Consider the following 26,898-nt stretch of genomic DNA (forward strand, 5'->3'; position numbering starts at 1 on the left):
TAGGTACATGGCCATCACTAGTAACTAATACTAGAACTAGTCATATAATATTAGGTGTTGAAAAAATAAAACCATGATTACTAATAATCTTTTCAATCATGGTGGGTTTCTAGTTACTAGAAAAATTGGGAAGATATTATTGAGTCTCCACATACATCAGAGTGTTTTCTGACTATTGATGTCCTCTAAGTTGATACATGATCACAATCAATATCCCAAAGAGATATGGTAGTATTAATTACTTTATATTTGTATTCATATTGCTTCAGTTTTAACCTCTTCTGTCCCAGACTCATCCCAGCTGGCACATTACAGTCATCCTGTCTCCTTCAGCTTCACTTGGCCATGGCGATTTTTAGATTTTTCCATATTTTTCCTAATCTGCAAAGTTTTGAGGGTACGTTTGTAGAATGTATTTTGTAGAATGATCCTTGGTTGGGATATGTCTAACGTTTGTTCAAATGCTTAGACTGACTACTGTGTTTTGGAGCAGAAGATCCAGAGGCATAGTTCCATCCATAATTATCACTTCACATAAAGGTTGTTTACTCTGAAGATTTGGGTCTTTTGTGGTTCTGTACAAATTTTAGGATCGTTCTAGTTCTATGAAAAATGTTGTTGCTATTTTGATGGCAATTGCATTAATTGTGTCAGTTGCTTTGGGAAGTATAGACATTTCCATGAAATTTGTACTTCCGATCCATGAGTATAGAATATCCTTCCATTTTTTCGTGTCATCTTGTATTTCTTTCATCATTGTTTTATAATTTTCAGAGTATAGGTCGCTCACCAGCTTGGATAGATTTATTCATAGATACCTTATTATTTGGTGTACAACTGTAAATGGGACTGTTTTCTTAATTTCTCTCTCTACTGCTTCGTTATTGTCTAGAAATGCAACAGATTTCTGTACAATGATTTTTGTATCCGGTGACATTGCTGTATTCATTCATCACTTCTAGCAGTTATTGTGTGGACTCTTTAGGGTTTTCTATATATAGTGTCATGTAATCTGCAAAGTGTGAAAGATTCACTTCTTCCAGATTTGGATTAGTTTTTCTTTTTTCTTTTCTTTTCTTTTCTTTTCTTTTCTTTTCTTTTCTTTTCTCTTTTCTTTTTTTCTTTTCTTTTCTTTTACTTTAATTTACTTTATGTTGTTTTGTTTCGTTTTGTTTTGTTTGATTTATCTGCTGGCTGTAGCTTGGACTTCCAGTGCTATGGTTATTAAAAGTGGTAAGAGTAAACATCCTTGTGTTTTCCCTGACCTTATAGGAAAACTCTCAGATTTTCTCCATTAAGGTTGATTATACCTGCAGGGTTTTCATAGAAAACATTTATTGCATTGATGTATGTTCCCTGTAAACCTACTTTAGGGGGTTATAATCATGAATGGATGTTGTAGTATGTCAAATGTTTTTTCTTCATGTATTGAAATGATCGTATGATTCTTTTCTTTTAACATTTATTAATTTTGAGAGACACAGAGTGTGAGCAAGGAAGGGGCAGAAAGAGAGTGGGAGACACAGAGTTCGATGAAGGCTCTTGGCTCTGAGCTTTCAGCACAGAGTCCGATGTGGGACTTGAACTCACGAATCATGGGGTCATGACCTGAGCTGATGTCGGACTGCTAAAGGATCAGTGCCCCGATCATATGGTTCTTGTCCTTTCTCCTGTTGATATATTGTATCACATTGATTGATTTGCAAATACTGAACCACCCTTGCAGCTTGGGAATAAATCCCACTTAATTGTGGGATATATTTACATTTTTTATATCTCCTTTTGGACTGTACCCTTTACTGTTATATAACATCCTCCTCTGTCTCTTGTTATGTACTTTGTTTTAAGTGTATTTTTTCTGATACAAGTATTGCTACTCTAGTTTTTTTTTTTTTTTCATCCGTTCTTACACCCTATGTCTCTAGATTGGAGCGTTCATTCCATTTACCTTCAAAGAAATGATTGCTATGTAGGTATGTATGTATGTATTGCCATTATATTACCTGTTTTCTTGTGGTTTCTAATGATTTTCTCCGATCCTTTCTTGTCTGTCTTTCATGTTTTGCTTATTTTCTTTAGTGAAGTATTTTAATTTATTTATCTTTATTCTTAGCATATTTGTGACTGGTTTCTGATATATGGTTACTGCTGGATTATTTATATAACCTCTTCTGCGTTTAGCAGTTTGTATTAAGGTGATGGTCATTTACCTTGGAACCCATTATTTTCTCCTCCCTAGGTTTTTGGTAAATGTTATTATATTTCAAATCCATATCTCTGAGTTCCTTAACTATTTTTTACAAAAATATTCATGTTTTACTTGATTTGTGTCTTTTACGTCTATAGTGTCACTTTTGGTCTCTCCTTTCCACTCAAAGAGTCCCTCTTCAGATTTCTTGCAGGACTGGTTTAGTGGTACAAACACCTTTAGTTTTTCTTTGGGAAAGTCTGTGTCTCCTTCCATTCTGAATGATAGACTTGCTGGATAGAGTATTCTTGGCTGCTGATTTTTCCATTCAGCACTTTGAATATGTGATGTCACTTGCTTCTCGCCTGCCAAGTATCTGTTCAGAAATCTGGTAGCTAGCCTTATGGGTCTTCCCTTCTAAGTGAAGGTCTCTTTGTGTTGCTGCATTTAAGAGTTTTTCTTTATTGTCACTGTAATTTGCAAGTTTGCTTACAATATGTCTGGATGTTGGCCTGATTTTGTTCATTTCGATGTGAATTCTCTAGCCTCCCGGATATGGATGTTTGTTTCCTCCCCCAATTAGGACATTTTTCAGCTATTGTTTCCACAAATAAATTTTCTGCCCCCTTTTCTCTTTCTTCTGAGACTCCTACAATATCAATATTGTTATCTTTGCTGTAGTCACTGAGTTCCCTTAGTCTCATCTCACATTGCAGAATTCTGTTCTCTCTCTTTGGTTCAGTGTGATTAATTTCTATCACTCAGTCTTCGAGGTCACTGGTTTGCTCCCCTGCTTCTTCTGTCCCTCTGTTAGTTCCAGCAAGCGTGTCTCTCCTTTATTGTGTCCTCAATGTCTACTGTACTATTTCTTATCTCTAGTCAGGGGTCTCACTCTTCTACTCATTTCACAACTCTAATGAGTATCCTTATGATCATTGCTTTCAAATCTGTATCAGGTATGTTACCTACATCTCTTTGGCTTATATCTCTGGCTGTGACTTTGACTAGGTCTTTCACTGTGGAAAAACATCTCTGTGTGTCCATTTTGTCTGTCTCTCTGTCTCTATTTCTCTGTGTTAAGAAAGTCAGCTGTACCTTCTGCTCTTGAAACTAATAACATTATGAAGAAGAGGTCCTGGAGAACTCAGCAGTGCACATCTCTGTTTATAGGACCTGGACCTTCAGGAGGCTATCGTATGGGTACTGTTCACAGCCTGCTGTTGTGTCTGGGTTACTTTTCCTTTTAGTGCAGGTGTCTGCACTGATTGCGTGCTGTTGTGGGCTGTGCTTCGTCTCAGTGGTGTTTGTGGGACCCAGGCAGGCCAGCTGTGGGGTGGTACGCCCGCTGGATAACTTGGGCACAGGGCAGGAGTGTTAGCAAAATTTCACAGGGCTACAAGTCCTATGCCAGATTTCCCGATGTCCTTTGGTGGCTGGGGTGTGTGGCCCAGCGGTGGAAGCTAGGGGCTTGAGGATATGCACAGAGCATGTCTGTGCCTGGGGACATGTGGCTTAGTGAGACAGATGAGGGTGCCTGGATATCTACAGCTGGGTGAGGTGCAGATGTGCACAGCATGTTGTGGCAGCTATGCATGCAGCTTGTCAGACAGGGTGCCCTTGTGGTTTGAAAAATGTTTGGCCTGAGACCAGCAGGCTTGGTTTGGTGAGTCCCCTAGTGAACCCTTGGGACTGGCGCACTGCTAATGGGTTAGTTAGCAAGTGTCTGTGCAGCCTCACCCTCTTGTGAGTGCTTCTATGCTTATTCTGAGAGGCTGGGGGAGAGGAGTGGTGCCTGTGAGCTCCCTCATTGTTGGAGAAGTCCTCCAACACACTCCAGAATCAGCATGAATACATCTGTCTCCTGTTCCCTCGGCATTGTGCAAAATGCCATGTTTACATTGCCTCTCTACACATGCAGGGATCTGGCTATCACTCATCCTCCTGGATCTCCCAGTGCTGGGTCAGCTGACCTCCAAAGCTCCTGGATCTGAACACAAAGGCATTCAGCCCCTCTAAGTTTTAATGCCCATTGTTATGGAGATTAGTCTTCCCCCTATGACCTCCCTGGTGTGGGGCACACTTTTTCTGCCCCTTCTGCAGGCAGACGGCCTCCACCTTTCTGACCTTCCTAACCTTTCTGATGCAGCTTCTCTCTACTTCGGTGTGGAGTTTGTTCTGCCAGTCTTTGGATCGCTCTTTGGTTCATGGACTTGGATGTGGAAGTTATGCAGTTGAAAACATGGGACAGGGTGAGCTCAAGGTCCTCTTACTTTGCTATTATTAATTTTTTTAATGTCTTATTATTTTGGATTTTTGAGACATGGGAAGACAGACTCATATCACACATGCACTTCAGGATTGGAAAGGAAATTTCCCACATTTGCTTCTATTATTTTATGTTTTGAAACTCTCTTTAATGAGGTACAATTACATATAACAAACCTCAAGTTAAAGGGTATACTTTGATGAGATTGAGGGTACAGGACCATGGGTACAGCACCATGAAATCATATGGTTTCTCCCTAAACCTTCCATCATGATCCCTTTGTGTCTAATGCTAATGTTGCTTTTGAAGTAAGGACTACTTTTTTTCCCCCATGTTTTCACATATTGCCCAGGTGTCTGAAAGCTGGCATTGGGGTATCTCTTTTTCCGATAGTCTATGTTCCCATAAGTTTTGCAGTCGGTTTACCTTTGGACTTTTGCTTCTATTGTATTTCTCTGTATGTTCACATACTCTCGTTGCAATACTTTAATGATGAGGTCTTCATCATCGCTTTAATTTTCACTAAATGGTATGAGCTGCAGTTCCACTTATGACAGAAGGCACAGGCTTCCTGTGATATGTATTCAAGAGCAAGGCAGATATCCTGAGCACTTGAGCTGAGAATGTCACCCTGTCTTTTTGCCTGCCCTCTTCCCTTCCCTGCGAGACAAGAATCTCCTTTTGTTCACACAGAAATGTGGGTGAAGTCAGTAGAAAACATTGCCTTCTCTCCTCTTCCCTTTATATCTCAAAATCCTTGCCACTATCTTCTGCCTTTCCCTTTCTCTGACTCAATCTCCCAGGCCCACTCTTCCACTCCAGCCATGATCAGGGTGTCCTCCAGCTGCTGGCCTCTGCCCTGTCCATCCCTCAGTGAGAAATCTGGAGTAGGATTATGCATTTCACAGGACTGATCAAGAAATATGTGATCCTCAGAGCCCTCCTGCACAAGGTTGCTGTCCGTGGAGACATGGCATCCTGAGGGAGGATCTGACTCCATGTGTGGCCTCCTCACTCATCTCCCACAGTCACTGTTGGTCCCTGATCCTTACCCACCATTACAAATCAGCCATATGCTAGGGTCATGTACCTGTCTATCTGACCCCAAGACAGGAGTCAGTGAATATTTCTAAAATAAATGAACACAAGCACCCATGCATCTAGATATAGGAAGTTACCATCAACCCAGAAAACTCTCTCGGGCTCCTCTGCAAAAAGGGCAATCTTGCTACTATCCTCCATCACTGCAATTTCTGCTAGTTTGTTACCTGTGTGTATAGGAACCGCACTGTGTGCATTCGATGGGGGGTGAGAGTAGGTCCTCCTAGAAGCAAACACTGAAACAGAGACAGAACAGTGAAAGTACTATTAAGGGATACTAAGAAAAACAAAGTGGAGAGCGCAGGGTGAGCAGAGAAAGCATGCGGGCAGATCTGACACATTTTTAAGATATATAATCACCATACTCTGTCACCTGACACAGTCCTAGTCAAATTTCAAAATCGTTGTCGTATAAGGCAGTGAGATTTACGAGATTTGGGGTTATTTCCCTATGGTCTTATGTTTTGCTACATGCATTCCCTCTTCGGTACTTAATCTGTGGCCTCAGATGAACACTTTAGTGTGTGGATGCATCTGCGAGTCTATATGTAATGGAATATGATTGTCTTCAGATCTCAGATGTAGAACTCTGATATACACATTCTCGTAATTATCTTTTTTCTTTCTTTGTCCTGTAGGGCCTGAATCTTAATAGAATAAGTGTGCCGTTGTCTTCTTTAAAGTGGCAATCCCCAATCCCTGGGCAAAGGCGTTAACCATCTGGTTTAATGAACTTCTGTGACCATATTTTTTTGATGATCATTTGTGTGGAGATATCTTAATTGAAACTGTGAGAAGAGTGAGTGGATATTTCCCAGACATTTTGCAGATGCATTCTGTATTCAATGTCTTCTTTTCATTATGTCCTTAGAAACAAATATTACCCCTCTTTCACAGATAACCCATCTCAGGCTCTGTGTAGGTCCCACTGAGAATTGGTGTTCTGGCTGAGATAGCAGGAACACAGGGAAACCCTCGGGATATTGTGATAGAAGTTTAAGGAGATAGATGCAATGCCGTAGTCAGGTTATGTCAGGGGTCCAGCAGGGGTGGCATCTCGGCATCCCTGAATTGTAGGTCTACCCAGGCTAAAGGCCAATGCAGACACTCAGCTGATCTAGATCCTGTCTTCACTTTTAGTCTCACTGAAGGATATGAACTTAGGCAGACAAGCATTTCCTTAAGACCAAGTTAAATTTCCTATATATCCAGGGCATTTTTTCACCCATAAATATCCAGAACCTTCAGACAACGCAGGGAGACAACAACCTTTTTAGATGATCACCTGGGTGCACTTTGACAAATATGACATTTTGGAGAGGAACCTTGCATTGTGCACTGAGAGTGATCCCACATAGTAGCTCCGTGTGGAACTCATGCTCCCTGCTCAAGCTGTGGTCAGGAATGGCCTGCAACTGCATCTCACTGAACCCAGTACCCTCCCCTCTGCACTTCCTCAAACTCTGCTTACTGTCCTCTAATTTCTCAAATTTCTATTCCTGTGTGATTCAAGTTTCCCCCACTCCTTCACTGGTGCTTCCATTATGGTGACCACAAGGTCTGTGTCATATAATGCATGTGCCCCATTTCACACAGGACACCTAAGGCACCTACACTTAGGAGTGCATCTCATCCTTCACAGAACTCAAAACATTGTGTCTGTAAAATATGCACCAGTACGCCCGATACATCTGTCTTTGTGTAAAAATCCTCTTTCTTTTTGACAGGAGAAACCTAAAGCTGACCTCATTACGGGGAAATGATACAGTCCATTGAACATATGTCCTGAGAAACTTGAGATATGTTACAAAGTCCTCAGGCAGTTTTGCAGTTGAATTGCCAAGCCCTAACAACCATCTCTACATTTTTCTCACAAAGTGTTTCACGAAGTAGATGAATATGCTTTAGAAATCCCTAACCACTTCAGTTTATCTACCTAAATAGAGGAGGCGGGGGATGGGGGGGTGGTTCATAGCCCATGACTGGTGATGAAAGACTTTCCATGGGGTTAGGGTTAGGGGTTATGGTTAGCGGTTCGGGGTTAGGGTTAGGTTTAGGGTTAGGGTTAGATTAGATGGTTAGATTTAAAGGGTTAGAATTATGGTGAAGGTTAGGTTTAGGGTTTAGGGGCTAGGGTTGGGGTGATGGTTAGGGTAGGGCTTAGGTGTTAGTGTTAGTATCAGCATTAGCTTCAGGGTTAGGTTCACGGTCAGGGTAGTGTCAGGGTCAGGGGATAGGGGTTAGGATTTAGGTTTTATTGTTTAGAGTTTAGGTTTTAGGTTTTGGGGTAGGTTTTAGGTTTTCGTGGTTATGTGTTAGTGGTTAGGTTTTAGGGTTATGGTCAGGGTCAGTGTTTGGTTTAGGGTTAGTGTGTAGGATTTATGGTTTAGGGATTAGGGTTAGAGTTTAATGTTCAGGTCTAGGGTTTAATTTTATGGTTATAGTTAGGATTTGGGGTCTAGGGTTCAGCGTTTGGGTGTAAGGTTTTGGGTTAGTATTATTGTTGCTGATGGTGTTAGGGTAGGTTAGTGCCATGGTTTGGGTTAGGGATAGGATTTAGGGCTAGGATTTAGGTTTGGGTTTGGGTTTGGGTTAGGATTAGGGTTCGTAGTTAGGATTCGGCCCTTGGACATTGCAGGGGCTGAACCACAGCATTGCAATTGTCAGGATTAGTCTTTTGGTTTCAATACAGACAACTGTATGGGAGAGTGGTCTGGTAGGCCTCAGGGAATAATCTCGGGCAGCTGCAACCAGGTTTTGGAAATGACATGGTGATGTTCCAGGTTCTAAGCTGAGTGATCCTGCACCACTTCTGGACCCCAGGGCGTGTTGTTGTCAGACTTTGTTATTGGGTCCGCATGGGTAGAAAGCCTTAACTAGGGTTATGGTTTGTTACAGGGATGTCACCAGGGCTTAAGCGACTCTAGTTTCGTGATCTCCCTCTAGGACTGAATTGAGGACCCATGCGACGATGCTTTTCAACTGTAGGGTTAGGGTTGAGATAGTGTTAGGATTCGGTTGAGGGTTCTGTTTAGGTTTAGGCATAGGTTTAGGGTTATGTTCCAGGAGACACTAGGCGCTGAAACCAGAGCAGTGCAGTTGTTTCCCAGAAAGCCTAATTTGAAGGAACAGTGGATGGTGCCGATTAGGATTAGTCTTTGAGTTCCAAGGCTAGACAACTGTATGGGCCACTAGTCGGGTAGGCCTCTGGAAATCTCTCTGGAGCTTCAACCGGTCCTTCAAAAGGACATAGTATGTTACATGTCCTATGCGGAGTTATGCTGCACCGCTTTTGTTCTCCAGGCATGTGGTGTTGTCATACGTTGTTATTGGGTCTAATAGCGAGAGAGCCTTATCTAGGGTTAGGGTTCTGTCCAGTGACATTTCCAGCTCCAAGCAAAACCAGTCTCGTCATCTCCCTCGAGGTCTGTAGTGAGGGCCAATATGACGATGCAGAGCAATTGTAGGGTTTGGGTCTAGTTAGGTTCGGTTTCAGTTGAGGTTTCTGATGAGGGTTAGAAGTAATGTTCGGGGTTTGTTCCCAGGACGTTCAAGGCGCTAAACACATAGCAGTGCACTTGTCTCCCCGAAGGGCTGAGTTGAGGGCACAAGGGAGGGTGCCGGTCAGGGTTTGTCTTTGGGTTCCAAGGCCAGACAACTCTATGGGCCACTGGTTGGTTAGGCCTCAGGAATACTTTTGAGCACCTGAAGCCCAACCTTGGAAACAACATGGTGATGTCCCAGGTTCTATGTGGAGTGATCCTGTACCGCTTCTGGACCCCAGGCGCTTGGTGTTGTCAGATTTTGGTATTCGGTTCCATGGGAAGAGAGCCTTAGCTAGGCTTAGGGTTTGGTCCAGGGACGTCACCAGAGCTGAAGCCACTCCCGTCTCGTGATCTTCCTCGAGGGCTGAAGTGAAGGCCTAGGTGATGGTAAGGGTCAAGTGTACGGTTAGGTTTCGAGACTGGGTTAGGTTTTGGTTGGCGGTTCTGGTTGGGGTTAGGGTTACGGTTATGTCCCAAGAGGCTCCAGGCACTGAACCTACAGCAGTGTGGTTGTCTACCCAACGGGGTGAGTTGAGGGCTCAAGGGAGGGTGCTAGTCAGGATTAGTCTTTGGGTTCCTATGCCAGATATCTCTATGGGCCACTTGTGTAGGCGTCAGGATTCCTCTCAGATTGCTGCAGCCGGGTTTTGGAAACGACATGGTGAGGATCCAGATTATATGTTGAGTGATCCTGCACCATTTCTGCACCCCAGGCGCTTGGTGTTGTCAGACTTTGGTATGGGGTCCCCATTCAGAAAGAATGTTAGCTTGTGATAGAGTTCAGTCTAGGGACGTCGCCAGGGCCAAAGCCACTCCAGTCTTTTGATCTCCCTCGAGGGCTGAAGTAAGGGCCCATGCGACGGTGCGGCTCAACTGTAGGGTTAGTTTTCGAGATAGGGTTAGGTTTTGGTTGAGAGTTCTGGTTAGCGTTAGGTCCCAACAGGCTCCAGGTGCTGAAGCCACAGCAGTGCAGTTGACTCCCCGAAGGGCTGAATTGAGGGCACAAGGGAGGGTGCCCTCAGGATGAGTCTTTGGATTTCAAGGCCAGACAACGCTGTTGGCCAATGTTCGGGTAGGCCTCAGGAATACTCTTGGACAGCTGCCACCAGGCCTTGGAAATGACATGGTGATGTTCCAGATTCTATGCTGAGTGATCCTGCACCACTTCTGGACCATAGGCGCGTGGTGTTGTCAGTTTGGTATTGGGTCCTTATGGGGAGAGAGCCTTAACTAGGGATAAGGTTCGGTCCAGAGACAACCCCAGGGCCGAAGCGACTCCAGTCTCATGATCTTTCTTGAGGGCTGAATTCAGGGTCCATGCAACAGTGTGAGTCATGGGTTTCGGCTTGAGATACGGTTAGGTTTCTGTTGAGGGTTCTGGTTAGGGTTAGGGTTAGGATTAAGTCCCAGGATTCTCCCTGCGCTGAACCCACAGCAGTGCAGTTGTCTCCCAGAAAGGCTGAGTTGAGGGCACAAGGGAGGGTGCCGCTCAGGATTAGTCTTTGGGTCCCAGGCCATACAATTCTATGGATCACTTGTCAGTTAGGACTCAGGAATTCTCTTGTGCACCTGTACTCAGGCCTTGGAAATGAGTTGGTGATGTTCCAGTTTCTATGCTGAATGATCCTACATCAATTCTGGACCCCAAGCACGTGGTGTTGTGAGACTTTGGTGGGTCCCAATGGGGAGAGAGCCCTAGCTAGGGTTAGGGTTTGGTCCAGGGATGTCCCCAGATGCAAAGTGACTCAAGACTCGTGATCTCCCTCGGGGGCTGAAGTGAGGGCCCATGTGACGGTGCGGGTCAAGTGTAGCATTAGGTTTCAGTTGAGGTTTCTGGTTAGGGGTAGGGTTAGGTCCCAGGAAGCTCCTGGCACTGAGTCCACAGCAGTGCAGTTGTCTCCCCGAAGGGCTGAGTTGAGGGCACATGGGAGGATGCCGGTCATTTTTAGTATTTCCGTTCCAATTCCAGACAACTGTATGGGCCATTGGTTGTGTAGGCCTCAGCAGTCATTTCAGAAAGCTGCAGCCGGGCCTGAGAAATGACATGCTGAGGTTCAAGGTTCTATCTGGAATGATCCTGCACTGCTTCTGGACCCCAGTCTTGTGGTGTTGTCAGACTTTGGTTTTGGGTGTCCATGGGTAAGAGCCTTAGCTAGAGTATGGTTCCATCTAGGGTTGTCGCCAGGCTGAAACAACACCACTGTTGTGAATTCAATGGAGGGCTGATGTGTGGCTGTGAGTCTGCTATAGAGTTAGTGTGCTAGGTACGGTTAGGCTTAGGGTGAGGGTTATGTTTCAGTTCACCGTTAGTGTTAGGTCCCAGGTGAGTGAAGGCAGTGACTCTACAGCAAAACAGTTGTCTTCCTGAAGGCCTGAGTGCAGAACAGAAGGGAGGGTTTTCATTAGCATTAATCTTTGGGTCCAAAGCCAGACAAACATATGGCCCACCCTTCGGGTAGGCCTCAGGATTCTTCTCGTGCAGCTGCTGTCATGCTTTGCATGTGAAATGGTGATGTTCCATGTTTCATGCCTAGTATTTATGCACCGATTCTCGATCCCATGTATGTGCTGATGTCAGACTTTGTAAATGAGTCCCCATGGGGATAGACAATTAGCTAGGGTCAGGGTTCAGTATAGGGAAGTCGCCAAGTCCCAAGTGACACCAGTGTTTTGGATTCCATGGAGCGCTGAAGTGAGGGCACATGCGCGGCTGTGAATCTGGTTTAGAGTTAGTGTGCTAGATAGGGTTAGGTGTAGGGTGAAGGTTATGGTTCGGGTTATGATTAGGGTTAGGGTCAGGTCTCAGGAGGCTCTAGGCACTGAACCCACAACAGTGGTGTTATCTCCACAAAGGGGTGAGTGGTGTCCCCAAGGGAGGGTGTCAGTCAGGTCTAGTCTTTGGGTTCCAAGGCCAGACAAATGTAAGAGTCACCATTCGGATAGGCCTCAGGATTCGTCTCATGCAGCTGCAGTGGCGCTTTTGAAATGAGATAGTGATGTTCCACAGTCCATGTCGAGTATTTCTGTACAGATTCTTAAAACCGTGTGCATGCTGTTGTCAGACTTGGAATTGGGTCCCGACGGGCAGAGAGCCTTACCTAGGGTTTGTGTTAGGTCCAGGGAAGTCAGCAGGAGCGAATCGACTCCAGTTTCGTGATCTCCCTCGAAGACTGAATTGAGGGCCCATGGGACAGTTCGGGTCAAGTGTAGGATTTGGGTTAATGTTAGGGTTAGGTGTAGGGTGAGGGTTATGTTTAGGGTTACGTTAGGGCTAGGCTTAGGTCCCAGGAGTCTCTAGGCACTGACCCCACCGCAGAGCAGTTGTCTCCCCGATGGGATGAGTGGAGTACACAAAGGAAGGTGCCAGTCAGGATTAGTCTTTGGTTTCCAATACCAAACAAATATTGGGCAAGCTTCATATAGGCCTCAGGAATCCTCTCGTTCAGCTGCAGTTCCTCTTTGAAAATGACATAGTGATGTTCCACGTTCCATGTCGAGTATTTCTGCACCGATATTCGAACCCATGTGCGTGCTCTTGTCAGACTTTGGAATTGGGTCCCCATGGGGACAGAGCCTCAGTTAGGGTTAGGTTTCAGTCCATGGGCATCACCATGGCAGAAGCCATAGCAGTGTTGTGAATTCCATGGGGGGCTGAAGTGAGGGTATGTGCGTGGCTATGGGTCTGGTGTAGCTTATCGATGTTGATAGGGTTAGGTGTAGGGTAAGAATTATGTTTAGGATTAGGATTAGGTTTAGTTCCCAGAAGACTCCGGACACTGATCCCAGAGCAGAGCTGGTGTTAACCTGAGGGATTGAGTGGAGTACACAAGAGAGGGTGCCGGTCAGGATTAGCCTTTGACTTCCAAGGCCAGAGAAATGTATGTGTCACCCTTCCTGTAGGATTTAGGAAGCCTCTCGTGCAGCTGCAGTCGTGCTTTGGAAATGACATGGTAATGTTCCACGTTCCATGCCAAGTATTTCTGTACTGATTCTCGAGCCCGCATGCGTACTGTTGTCAGACTTTGGAATTAGGTCCCTGAGCCTTAGCTAGTGTTAGGGTTTGGTCCAGGGAAGTCGCCAGGCCTGAAGCAACTCCTGTTTTGTGATCTCCCTCGAGGGCTGAATTGAGGGCACATGCGAGGGTGTGGTTCAATGTAGTGTATGGTTAGAGATAGGGGTAGGTGTAGGGTGAGGGTAATTGTTAGGGGTACGGTTAGGGTTATGGTTTGGAAATAACATGGTGATGATATATATTCCATGCCAAGTATTTCTACACCTGTTTACGAACCCTTGTGTGTGCTATTGTCAGATTTTGGGCTTGTTTCCCCATGGGAGAGACACTTAGATAAGTTTAGGGTTTGGTCCAGGAATGTCACCAGGACCAAAGCAACTCCAGTGTTGTGAATTCCATGGAGCTCTGAAGTCAGGGCACATGCGCAGCTGTGGGTCTGGTGTAGACTTAATGAGATAGATAGGGTTCAGTGTAGGGTGATATTTAGGGTTAGGATTACTGTTACGTTTAGGTTTAGGTCCCATGACCCTCCAGACACTGACCCCAAACAGAGCAGGTGTCAACCTGAAGAGCTGAGTGTAGTACACAAGGGAGGGTGCCCGTCAGTATTCGTATTTGGGTTCCAAGACCAAACAAATGTATGGGCCACCCTTTGGGTAGGCCTCAGGATTCCTCCCGTGCAGCTGCAGTCACGCTTTGGAAGTGACATGTTGATGTTCCAAGTTCCATGCCAACTATTTCTGGACCAGTTCTTGAACCAGTGTGAGAGCTGTTGTCAGACATTGGAATTGGGTCCCAATGCATACAGAGCCATAGCTAGGGTTAGAGTTCATTCCAGCAGTGTGGCTATGGCCGAAGAGACTCCAGTGTCGTGATCTCGCTGCAGGGCTGAATTGAGTGCCCATGCGAGTGTGCGGGTCAAGTGTAGTGTTTGGGTTAGAGATAGGGTTAGGTGTAGGTTGAAGTTTATGATTAGGGTTATGATTAGGGTTAAGGTTAGGTCCTAACCCAGCAAGCTCCAGGCACTGAACGCAGAGCAGAACAATTGTCTCCCCTAAGGGCTGAGTGTAGGATACAATGGAGGGTGACTGTCCGGATTAGTCTTTGGGTTCCAAGGACAGGCAAATGTATGGGCAACCCTTCGGGTTGGCCTCAGGAATCCTCTTGTGCAACTGCAGTTGTGCTTTTGAAATGACATGGTTATGTTCCACGTTCCATGCTGAGTATTGTTGCACCGATATTCGAACCCTTGTGGGTGCTGTTGTCAGGTTTTAGAATTGGGTCCCCATGGGGAGAAAGCCTTAGCTAGGGTTAGGGTTCAGTCCAAGGAAGTCGACAGGGCTGAAGCGACTCCAGTCTCATGATCTCCCTGAGGGCTGTGTTGAGGGCCCTAGAGAAGGTGGGGTCAAGTATAGGGTTCAATTAGAGATAGGGTTAGGTGTAAGTTGAAGGTTATGTTTAGGGTTTCGTTTAGGGTTAGTTTTAGGTCCCAGGAGGCTCCAGGCACTGAACCCACAACAGTGCAGTTGTCTCTCCGAAGGGATGAATGGAGTACATAAGGGAGAGTGCCAGTCAGTATCAGTTCATAGGATCCAAAGCCAGAGAGATGTTTGGGCCACCCTTGGAATAGGCCTCAGGAATCCTGTCGTGCAGCTGCAATCACACTTTGCAAAAGACATGGTGATGATCCATGTTCCATGCCGAGTATTGTTGCACTGATTCTCGAACCCGTGTGCGTGCTGTTGTCAGACTTTTGAATTGGGTCCCCGTGGGGATAGACACTTAGCTAGGGTAAGAGTTCGGTACAGGAAATTGCTAAGCCCGAAGCGACACCAATGTTGTTAATTCCATGGAGGGCTGAAGTGAGGGCACATGTGTGGCTGTGGATCTGGTTTACTTTTCATGTGCTAGATAGTGTAGGTTGAGGGTTATGGTTAGGGTTATGTTTATGGTTAGTGTTAGGTCCCAGGAGCCTCTCCATCCGTATAGTTTCAAATGGCAAGATTTTATTCTTTTTGATGGCTAAGTAATATTCCATGGTGTGTGTATGTATGTATGTGTATACACACACACGCACACACACACACACACATATACATACTATGTATGTATGTATGTATGTATGTATGTATGTATACCACGTCTTTATCCATTCCTCCATCGATGGACATTTGGGCTTTTTCCATACTTTAGCTATTGTTGATAGTACTGCTATAAACTTTGGGGTTCACGTGTCCCTTCGAAGTAGCATATCTGTATCCCTTGCATAAATACCTACTAGTGCACCTGTTGGGTTGTAGAACAGTCTTCTTTTTCATTTTTTGAGGAACCTACCTACTGTTTTCCAGAGTGGCTGCACCAGCAGTGCAAGCCAGTGCACCAGCAGTGCAAGAGTTCCTCTTTCTCCATTTCCTCGCCAACATCTGTTGTTGCCTGCGTTGTTAATGTTAGCCATTCTCACAGGGGTGAGGGAGTGTTTCATTGTGGTTTTAATTTGTATTTTCCTGATATGATGATGAGTGATTTTGAGCATTTTTACATGTGTCGGTTGGCCATCTGGATGTCTTCCTTGGAGGAGTGTTTGCTCGTGTCTTTGCCCATTTCTTCACTGGATTACTTGTTTTTTGGGTGTTGAGTTTGGTATGTTCTTTATAAATTTTGAATACTAATCCTTTATCTCATATGTCATTTGCAAATATCTTCTCCCATTCTGTTGGTTGCCTTTTAGTTTTGCTGATTGTTTCCTTCTCTGTGCAGAAGGTTTTTATTTTGATGAGGTCCTAATACTTCAGTTTTGCTTTTGTTTCCCTTGCCTCTGGAGATGTATTGGGTAAGAAGATGTGGACGCCAACATTAAGAGGTTTTTGCCTGCTTTCCCCTTGAGGATTTTGATGGCTGCCTATCTTACATTTAGGTCTTACATCCGTTTAGAGTGTCTTTTTGTGTGAGAAAGTGCTCCAGGCTCATTCTTCTGCATATCACTGTCCAGTTTTCCCAGCACACTTGCTGAGGAGACTGTCTTTATTCCATTGGATCTTCTTTCTTTTGGTCAAAGACTAGTTTGCCATACATCTGTGGGTCCAATTCTGTGTTCCTGTTCTGTTCCATTGATCTGAGTGTCTGTTCTTGTGCCAGTACCATACTGTCTTGATGATTACAGCTTTGTAATACAGCTGGAAGTCCAGGATTGTGATACCTCCTACTTAGGTTTTCTTTTTCAAGATTGCTTTGGCTATTCGGGGTCTTTTCTGGTTCCATACAAATTGAAGGATTGTTTGTGTAACTCTGTGGAGTTATGCTGGTGTTATTTCGATAGGCATTGCATTGAATATGTAGATTGCTTTGGGTACTATTGACATTTTAACAATATTTGTTCTCCCTATCCAGGCGCATGGAATGTTTTTCGTTTTTCTGTGTTTGTCATCTTCAATTTCTTTCATAATCTTTCTATAGATTTAAGTGCATAGATTTTTCACCTCTTTGGTTAGATTTATTCCTAGGTATTTTATGGGTTTTGGTGCAATTGTAAACGGGATGGATTCTGTGATTTCTCTTTCTGTTGCTTTTTTGTTTGTGTATAAGAATGCAACTAATTTCTGTGCATTAATTTTATACCCTGCCACTTTGCTGAATTCATGGATCATTTAACAGTTTTTTGGTGGAATCCTTTTATCAAGAAAGGATGCTGTATTTTGTCAAATGCGTTCTCTGCATCTATTGAGTGCGTCATGTGGTTCTTGTCTTTATTTTATTGATGTGATGAATCACATTGATTATTTTGTGGATATCAATCCAGCCTTGCATTCCAGGTTAAATCCCACTTGGTCGTGGTGAATAAAGTTTAAATGTATCATTGGATCTGGTTGGCTAATATCTTGTGGAAGATTTTTGCATCCATGTTCATCATGAAAATTGGTCTATACTTCTACTTTTTAGTGGGATCTTTGTCTAGTTTTGGAATCCAGGTAATGCCAACTCATAGGAAGAGTTTGGATGTTTCCTTCCATTTCTATTTTTGGGACAGCTTCAAGAGAATAGGTGTTAACTCTTCCTTAAATGTTTGGTAGAATTCCCCTGGAGAGCCATCTGGCCCTGGGCTCTTGTTTTTTTGGGAGATTTTTGATTACTAATTCAATTCTTTACTGGTTATGGGTCTGTTCAAAATTTCTATTTCTTCCTCTTTCAGTTTTCATAGTTTGTATATTTCTAGGAATTTGTCCATTTCTTCCAGATTGTCCATTTTATTGGTATATAATTGCTGATAATATTCTCTCATTCTTTTTTGTATTTCTGCTGTTTTGGTTGTGATCTCTCCTCTTTCATTCTTGATTTTATTTATTTGGGTCCTTTCCTTATTCTTTTTGATCCAACTGGTTGGTGGTTTATCAATTTTATTAATTATTTCAAAGAACTAGCTTCTGGTTACATTGATCTCTTCTACTGTTTGTGTGTGGGGGGGTTGTTGTTTGTTTTTGTTTTTGTTTTCAGTTTTGAAAGCATTGATTTTTGCTGTAATCTTTATCATTTCTTGTCTTCTGCTGGATTTGGATTTTATTTGATGATCTTTTTTCCATTACTTTAAGGTATAAGCTTACGTTATGTATCTAAGACTTTTCTTCCCTCTTTAGGAAGGCCTGGATTGCTAAACTTCCTCTTATGACTACCTTTGCTGCATCCCAGAGGTTTTGGACTGTGGTGTTATCAGTTTTATTGGCTTCCATGTACTTTTTAATTTTCCCTTTAACTTCTTGGTTCACCCATTCATTCTTTTTTTTAATTTTAGTTTTTATTATTTACAATTTATATCCAAATTAGTTACCGTACAGTGCAACAGTTATTTCATGAGTAGATTCCTTAGTGCCCCTTACCCATTTAGTCCATCCGCCCCACAACCCCTCCAGTAACCCACTGTTTGTTCTCCATATTTATGTGTGCACTTCTTTTGTACACCTCCCTGTTTTTATTTTTGTTTCCCTTCCATTATATGTTCATCTGTTTTGTGTCTCAAAAACCTCCTATGAGTGAAGTCATATGATATTTGTCTTTCTCTGACTACTAATTTCACTTAGCATAATACCCTCTAGTTCCACCCATGTAGTTGTAAATGGCAAGATTTCATTCTTTTTGATTGCTGAGTAATACTCCATCACACACACACACACACACACACACACACACACACACACACACCACATCTTCTTTGTCCATTCATCCATCAATGGACATTTGGGCTTTTTCCATACTTTGGCTATTGTTGATCGTGGTGCTATAATCATGTGGGTGCATGTGTCCCTTCAAAACAGCACACCTGTATCCCTTAGATAAATGCCTAGTATTGCAATTGCTGTGTCGTAGGATAGTTCTCTTTTTAGCTTTTTGAGGAGCCTCCGTACTGTTTTCCAGAGTGACTGCAGCAGCTTGCATTCCACTATTCATTGTTCCGTAGGATGTTCTTCAGTCTACAAGTATTTGTTATCTTTCCAATTTTTTTCTTGTGGTTGATTTAGAGTTTCATAGCATTGGGGTCTGAAACTGTGCACGGTATGATCTCTATATTTTTGTACTTGTTGAGTACAAGTAAACATAAAATTATTTATGTTTATTTATTTTAGAGAGAGAGAGAGAGAGAGAGAGAGAGAGAGGCAGAGAGAGAGGGAGACACAGAATCCAAAGCAGGCCTCAGGCTCTGAGCTGTCAGCACAGAGTCCAACACAGGGCTCAAACTCACAAACCATGAGATGACGACCTGAGCTGAAATCAGATGCTTAACTGAATGAGCCTCCCAGGCACCAACTTTAATGAAATTTTAAATGACACCGTTCAAAGTACACTTGATACCTTACAAACTCAGAGAGAGAGAAAGAAATGTGAAGAATCAGGAAGTGGTAAGAGTTGGCTGCTGAGTTTTACTGTAATTTGGCTTTGGAGGGTTTTTGTTCATTGGGTGAAGTGAGCACAGCATATTTGCCTGCCCTTTACCATAGTACACAGTGGACCTCTGGGAGCCAAAACTCTTTCTGACCAATGAGCTGGAATTTTACTAGGACCGCCAAGATGAGATTTGCTATTTCAAGGACCAGGAGTTATCTTTTATTTTCACAACTCGGTAATTATCAATCTTTCAACTCTGCCCTCCAAGATATGTAGAAAATACCCAAATATAGTTGAGAGAGAAAGGGTGATAGCCAAAGTGTATAATCCTTTCCCTTTAAAAAATGTTTAAATTATGGTTTATGATTTTTTTTTTAATTTTAGTGAGGGGAAATGCAAGTGGGGGAGAGGGGCAGAGGGAAAGAGAGAGAATCTTAAGCAGGATTCACACTCAGTGTGGAGCCCAACACAGGTCTGGATCACATGATCCTACAATCATGACCTGACACAAAATCAAGAATCTGATGCTCAACTGACTGAGCCACCCAGGTGCTCAATAGTCTCTTTCTCTCTGAATGCTGAATAGTAAATTTTCAACGTGAATGGGGGATAAACAGGCATACATACATACATACATACATACATACATATGTATACCACTAAGAAAGCCATGAGTTGTTAGACATGAACTATTTTCCATCATCTTTGTCTTCTAGTTATATTCATGCCTCAAAGTGTTTGTTGATTGCAATGCAAGATCTTGCTGTGTGAGGTACAAATTGTTGTGTGATCAGTTTTCCGTGAAAGTCTTTCCTCATATCTGTCTTAACCACAGATGCAAATGTTGAATTCGAGGATGTAGAGCTAAGAGCCTTGAGGTCCAATAACTGTCAACTAGAAGTTATATTTTCTGTTGGGGAGAAATCCCCATATGATGGCAATGACTTTGCATTGGTAAGGGAAAGAATACTTTCATGCCTTCATGGTTCTTGCCCTTTTTCTGTCTCACCAAAATCAAGACTCAGGTCATGTGCCCATTATCAAGAAAACACCTTTTTTTTTTTTCCAGAAAATAAAAACGCCCTGGAAGACAAGCGTAATGCATTGAGGTCTGTGAAAGCCACAAAGGAAGCAAAAGTCAAACAGCTGAAGGAGAAAGCACATAACCTGGAAGAATTCTATGAACAAAGAAAAGTGCCTTCAAAAAAGTAAGATGGGGCGCTTGGGTGGCTCAGTCGGTTGAACGTCCAAATTCGGCTCAGGTCATGATCTCAGGGTCCATGAGTTCAAGCCCCATGTCAGGCTCTGTGTTGACAGTTCAGAGCCTGGAGCTTGCTTTGGATTCTATATCTTCCTCTAGTCCTACCCAACTCGCACTCTGTCTCTATCAAAAAATGAATAAACGTTAAAAAATATTTAGAAAAGTAAGATGTTCACGTGACAACTGTCACAAGGACCGGATTGTATGGAAGAACATGGCAGCCAGTAGAGATAATTGTATTTCTTTTGGAACTGGGTCCAGAGTATTTTTGCCCAATGCATTCAGTAGAATTGGACCTTCCCTTCCTACCTTGCTTTCTGTAACGTAACCTGCATTTTCCTTTCTCCTAAGTGCTTGCCACACATTGTGTCATGTTTTGGGGGTGGAAGAGGGAAGGTACCATCATTAATAACTTTAATACCTGGATCCACTCTGGAATCACCTACACTGTCCTGTAGGTTTCAATCGCATCACACTGTTTTGTCGCCCAGCAATTAGGTCATTTTTGTTCAGGACCAGACATGGGTCAAAAATGTGTGGGGAAAAAAATGAATTATCTTGCTGCAGAAACAATGGAAGTTGCTTTCTGGAAAGTGGGTAGGGGTACCAGCAGTACTGGATCCCTGCATCCATTCTGCCAGTGAGATTGTTCACTGCAGGCCCAATCCGTAAGAAAGTCAAGTTGTTTCCTGTCCCCCGATTTTTCAAGTGTAACTCTTCTGAGTCTTGGCCAAAGCCTGCAGCTTCACTAGGGCTCATCTTTGCTGGCCGCCCCTGAACTACACTTGTTTACTTCTAACTCTGTGCCCATAAAGTTCTTCAGCTTCTTTGCCGTTCAAATGTATGCCCCCCACATCAATGATGAGTCCTAGGGAGTTTGGGTCCAACTGCCAGGCTGGCTTTGTCCTGGGCTTCCTTCTTCTCCATCTTGGTCTTGTGTGTCTTCGTGGGGTTGTCAGATACTTGGTGCATTCAGTCACATGTCTCCTCCTTTGTACAGTATTTCCTTTTGTTCTCAGGAGGAGATGGGGGACTTGAGACCCTCACTCGTGTTGGAAAGTGAAGTCTTCTCTTCCCTGGAGACTCACTTTATGTTCATCCTTCCCATAGCTGGGGTTAGGGCTTGCTCTGTCTCACTGGCATCTTGTTTTTGTTAACTCGTAAGCTCTTCCTGTGAGTGGGTACAGCACCCTGATAACCTGTCTATCTTCAACCCCTTACAACAGAGCCACTACATTACAACCACTCCAGCAAGCATTTGCCGAAGGACTGCCTGAGAGGCCAGAAGGAAATGCATGTGCCTTTCTCTGTCTAGTGCTTTTGTGTCATTTTCTAAGAGATTTTCAATTTTTCATGTGATTCTTGAGTACATGAAGTGTCAAGTTGAAACCATCTCAGTCAACACCACAAAGAAAATAGTCTGAGGGCAACACAGCAACCCAGCCTTGCCAAGCATTGCCTTTGGCTGCCTTCACTATCAATGGAATGAGTCTTGTTAAAGTAGATTTGGCTCCATGAAGTTGAGAGTTTTCCACCTGAAATCTCTTTCCTGGAAGTAAACCCAGACTGTGTGACAGTTCATATCAGGTTGTACATCAGGAGATGATGTTGTTCTAAGATTGGCCTTTTGAAGGTTGAGGCAGGGGTTGCAGTCCTGAACTCTAGCAATGTCTGGGAGTGAGCTGCAATGTTAGTGAAACCATAATCTGGAAGGTCGTCTTTCAGGTGATTGCCTGTGTCATGGTACAACTTTTGGACTGAGAATTAGGGCTCCCCACGGAGGTGTAAGACTAGTGATGATCCCCTGCTTCATCCTAATGGGTACAGTTGGTCAGATATGGTTTTTCACTCACTGATGAAATGAGTCTTCGCCATATCAAACAAAAGACCAACTCTGGGAAGGCACAAAATACAATGTTATTTGATGACTTTATGATAAAGGAGACGAAACAAGAGAACTAGAAAGACAGGTCCAATAGTAGAGACGTGGCAGCAGACAGAAGTTGAATTTTCTTGAACTTAAATGGGGTGTTCACTTCATTTCTCTGATTGGGTTGTCAGTCTGTGCATTTATGGGAGAAGTGAGGGAAGGGATATTTGCATAGACCTTCAAGAGTGCTGGGAGGTAAAAAGGGAGAATTCTGGACCTTGGTCCTGACTGTGTATGTATTTTTCCCATCTTAGGAAGCTGAAAATGACACTGTGAACTGGTGGCAAAGAAGAATCAGCTGGCAGCTGCAGGTAAAATTTGAAAATAGCTACAGAAGGGGCGCCCGGGTGGCTCAGTCGTTTAAGCGTCCAACTTCAGCTCAGGTCATAATTTCACAGTCCGGGAGTTCGAGCCCCATGTCAGGCTCTGTGCTGACAGGTCAGAGCCTGGAGCCTGTTTCAGATTCTGTTACATCTCTCTCTGTCCCTCCCCCGCTCATGCATGTGCTCACTCTCTCTCTGTCTCAAAAATAAACATTAGGAAAAAAAAAGAAAATAGCTACAGAAGAAATAAACAAGTACAAGTGAGTTCAGCTAGTAATTACCAGAAGCTCATGAAACCGCTGTTCATTTTTTGGTTTTTAATCTTTTTGCAATGTTTAAAGTCAACATATACATAGAGTATTAACAGATAAAAAAGGTAAGTTTAGAAAGAATAAAACAATTAAGTTTATAAACATTTGCAGATCTCAAGTAGTGGCCAGACTGTGTGGAAACTTTGTCCACGCTAACATTCCTCGGGGGTGGTGTCAATTGTCATCATCTGTAGGAAAGCAGTGTGTCGTACAATGAATCATACCCATCAACGTGGTAGTGCCATTTCATGGCCCTCGTCTTTGCAACCCTGGGAAACATGGTGAGGATATAAGTTATAGAAGAATAGATCTTTATGATAAAAGACACTTGTCACATGATGAGTTAGAGAAAGATTGAAAATGGGAAGGAATTCTATGAACTCTGAACCCTACAGGCATGGAATAATGAGTAAGGAAAGGATGTAACAAGAGCTTTGATCCTACTGTACATTGATAATCATGGGCAAAGTGTTTCATGTGTAAGAATAAATTGTATCAGGGGACAGATATGAGGTTGTTGGGAACGTGGGCAGCTTATTTAAAATCATACCCAATATTGGGCCTTATCTGACAAGAGCAATTGTAACTCACAGGCAACAAATTGAACAAACACGGGAACAGCTGCAGCAGGCAGAGCTCACCTTTAGATACCAGGTAACCTGAGTTCTGCCTGACATACTGAACCCTTAGCTCCTCACGCGGGTGAGTGTAGTGGCCCTTGGAATCCCTAACCATGGGCTTGTCATTGTTGGCTTTTTCAGCTTGCAGTTCATGAGAAGAATGCTCAGGACAACTAGGTAAGTGTTTTCTTGTTTCCTCCTCTTTCTTTGGTGCACAGTGTGGCACCACCTTCCGACTGAAGGTGGATGTGTTTTTTCTCACCCAGATCAAGACTCAGATCTGGGACAGGGAGATGGTGGAGCAGGGCAGGGAGGTCGCTTACTTGAAATACAGGTGTGGTCATTTGACTTGCGTTTTTATGGGTGTTTCCAGGGATGACGCCTGCACTGTTAGTTGTCTAGTAGACGACGTGGTGTTACAACTCTTATAGAAGTCCATTATTTTTCTGTATCCAAGACTGGACAGGATGGAAGCAAAGAGGCTGCCTGAGGGATACACGAGGCAGAAACCAATGGCTGCAAGACCAGAGACGCAGAACCCTCCGAGGAGAGGTAAGAGGCACGTTGTGATGTGCCGCAATCTAACTTCTGCTGTGCAGCTTGTTCCTGTGGATGATCATTGTATGGTCTGGAAAGAATCACAAGCACTAAGGACAGCAGGTGGTCTGAAGGGGTGACAGAAGGGTGTTCTCCTCTGCTGCCACAGTCAGTGAGGCACTTGTCCCTGAGACTGGTGGAGCTCATGCCCCTCCTCTACCGGTGACCCTCCCACCTCCTCTAGCATCCCCCTGTCTGAAGAGCCTGGAAAGGATGACAGGACATGGGCCTCATCCTTCTTCCCACCCGGACTCAATGTGAAGACTTTAGTTTATTTGAGGAGAAGGTCATTTATTCACTAGTTTTAACGGTCTTTCTTTTTGTTTGTTTTTGGGAACTATACTCCTACATCCCTCAATTGAAGTTCCATAAAGCTTAGCTTAGTCCCCTGATGGTATCAGTGTAACTCTGCAGCTTCACTGCTAACTTCTCACAGTTTTCCATTTCTCTATAGTGTAACATTAGTCTTTAGTTATATACTAACTGCTCTCATGTGGAAGGCAGCTTGTAGATAGGCTGAGAGATTGAACAATTTGCCTGAAGTCGGAAGAAATGCACGCTTCCTGAGGACTCATTGAGGATATACACCAAACCAGTATTCTTAATGTTAATCTTTTTTTTTTTTTAGTTTATTTATTTTGAGAGAGGCAGAGACAGAATGCCAAGCAGGTTCCACACTGTCAGTGAGGAACCCAACGCTGGGCTTGAATTCACAAGCTGTGAGATCGTGACCTGAGCCAAAATTAAGAGACGGATTATGAATCCAAGCATCCTCATATTAATTCTTTATCTGTAATGAAATCGTGATTTCCCATGATGTATACTGAGAAAACTGTTTTACTGATGAATTCTAAATTGCTAGTTGTGCCTGACCTGTCCACAGTTATGTGATTAATTATGAAACAACATGAACTAGAGCACCGTGAGGTCTTTATCAAGGTGAGGGGATGGTTCTCTCCCTTATCCTTGGGGGTCACCTGAGGCATGTGGGATACCCTCTGCCTCTGGTCACGGACCTGACTGAAGGGAAAAGTTTAAGATATTTGAGGAATGAGTTGAGGGATTGTTTTCATTATGCCCAGTCCTCTGAAAGCAGAATAAACCTCTGTCCCTTCTAGGGTCTTTAGCAGATTGAGAAACTGCTGAAACCTCTGTGAGTTACAGCGACTCTGGCTGTACCAAGAATGCAGACAAGGACAAGGTAAATGCCGGGGCCATTCTCAGTTGTAACTCTTTTGGGAAACCCTCATCTTTATGTACAGCACGCTCACCCAGACTTGTCTTGTTTTGCGTGTTGTGTGATATGTCTATTTCTTCTTTGTTTTCGAAACGCATACTCATAACCCAGGAGCCCACAGGCTTCTCAATTTTTAGTCTGTCAGCTTTCTGTGGTAAGTTTAGAAGCCAAAAGCGCTTAGAGACTGAGTACCTTTAGGTTTTTCCGTGAGTTTCAAGAAATAACGAGAGGAGGATGACTGCACACTCCAAACAGAAGTCTCCTGGCCTGGGTGACCCCTTGCAGATCTCACCTCTGTGGGAAGAGTGTGGTTGCTGTGTCTTTCTTTATTGATTCTGGCTAGGAGATGAACCGGTTAGAAACGACCTCATGACTCCAACTTCATATGTTGTGCCCTGTGCCATTTAGAGTGGTCCTAGATAAAGCCAGTGTCATCAGTCATCACCTTCCTGTCTTTGTTGGTAAATGACTTGCCTGGAATCCTCCACCTATACCTTAGGTAAAAATAGTTTGAACACTGTGTCCTTCAATTGTGTTTCTATGAGCAGTTTTTGGTTGTGTCCCCAGTCACTGTTAGAGCTCATACAGTCTCATGACACATACCAGGAGTTTTGTACCAAAACACTTGCATGAAATCTGTTATGTGAATTTCTCCTTCTTTTTTTCTGTTGCACATAATTACTCTGTGTCCTGTAGTATGCTTAAAGTCAGAATTCCCTATGAATTAAGATGAACACATCTGAGCTTTGTAGACATTCACCACAAGTAACTTGTTCTTCACAGAGGACTCTCATTCCCCTGCAGGATTCCAGGCATCCTCCACTCCCCAGAGGTCTCAGAGGCCTTTGACAACACTTCAAGAGGGAAGACTCCTTTCTCAGGGAGAAGAGCAGAGGAGGCATAGAGAGGGTCCGGCTGCAGAACGTTTTGCCAGGAGTGGCTGTGATTCCATGAGCAGAATATGAGCCGTGTATTCCCACTTATTTTGTGTGTGTGTGTGTTCTTAATATACCAAAAGCAGAGCATCTGGAGTCGCTGTAGAGGAGGGATGCAGGGTGAACCTGGACATCGATGGCTGCCTGTCTGGAGAATGCTACTTCATTAATCTGTAATTACTTCTGTTAACCCTCTAGGACAGGACCCTTGCCATTTTCTTCCACAGACATGGGCAGTGATGTGTGGTGGCAGTAGGTTAACCTCTTGCATCTACTACCCCAAGCTGTAGGTGGTATCCAGTGGCAGGGACAGAGTTTTCAGGTACTGATGCTACTCTCTTGGATCCTGGTGGTAGAGAAGGTGGCAGGTGCTGACACATTCTTCTCTGGGTTACAGCTGCTTTTGGTATTGGTTCTCTTGTCTGGCATATGGATGTAGCTGTCAATTCTGCAGGGCAGTCTGGATCCTGGGGACCTCCTCCGTTAACTGGACGATTCTGCATGCCCTACTCTGGAGACGCCCCGCCCCCATGGACTATTACGCACGTCCACCTCCTGAACCTTAGTGGCCCTGAGGCCACTCAGAACCCCTCCATCTGCAACACTTGGTAAGATGATCTGAGCACTAGGAGTTGACTTGTAAAACACACTCACCTTATTTTGTTGCTGTTAGGTCTTGGGCCAAGGTGCAGAGGCGGTAC

At 43.8% G+C, this 26,898-nt stretch overlaps 2 long non-coding RNA genes across 2 annotated transcripts; one reads left to right on the forward strand and one right to left on the reverse strand.

Annotated features, from left to right (window-relative positions):
• Positions 1–20,056: 20,056 nt before the first annotated feature.
• On the forward strand, positions 20,057–23,758 carry LOC125916800 (uncharacterized). Its single transcript, XR_007456031.1, has 3 exons — positions 20,057–20,191; positions 22,429–22,485; positions 23,402–23,758. It is a non-coding gene; the product is annotated as an uncharacterized LOC125916800 (long non-coding RNA).
• Positions 23,759–26,258: 2,500 nt separating this feature from the next.
• LOC125916801 (uncharacterized) lies at positions 26,259–26,898 on the reverse strand. The gene is made up of 2 exons (XR_007456032.1): positions 26,852–26,898; positions 26,259–26,341 (listed from the first exon to the last, which is right to left on the reverse strand). It is a non-coding gene; the product is annotated as an uncharacterized LOC125916801 (long non-coding RNA).

Source organism: Panthera uncia, unplaced genomic scaffold, assembly GCF_023721935.1.
Source record: "Panthera uncia isolate 11264 unplaced genomic scaffold, Puncia_PCG_1.0 HiC_scaffold_1184, whole genome shotgun sequence".
Classification (NCBI taxonomy): domain Eukaryota; kingdom Metazoa; phylum Chordata; class Mammalia; order Carnivora; family Felidae; genus Panthera; species Panthera uncia.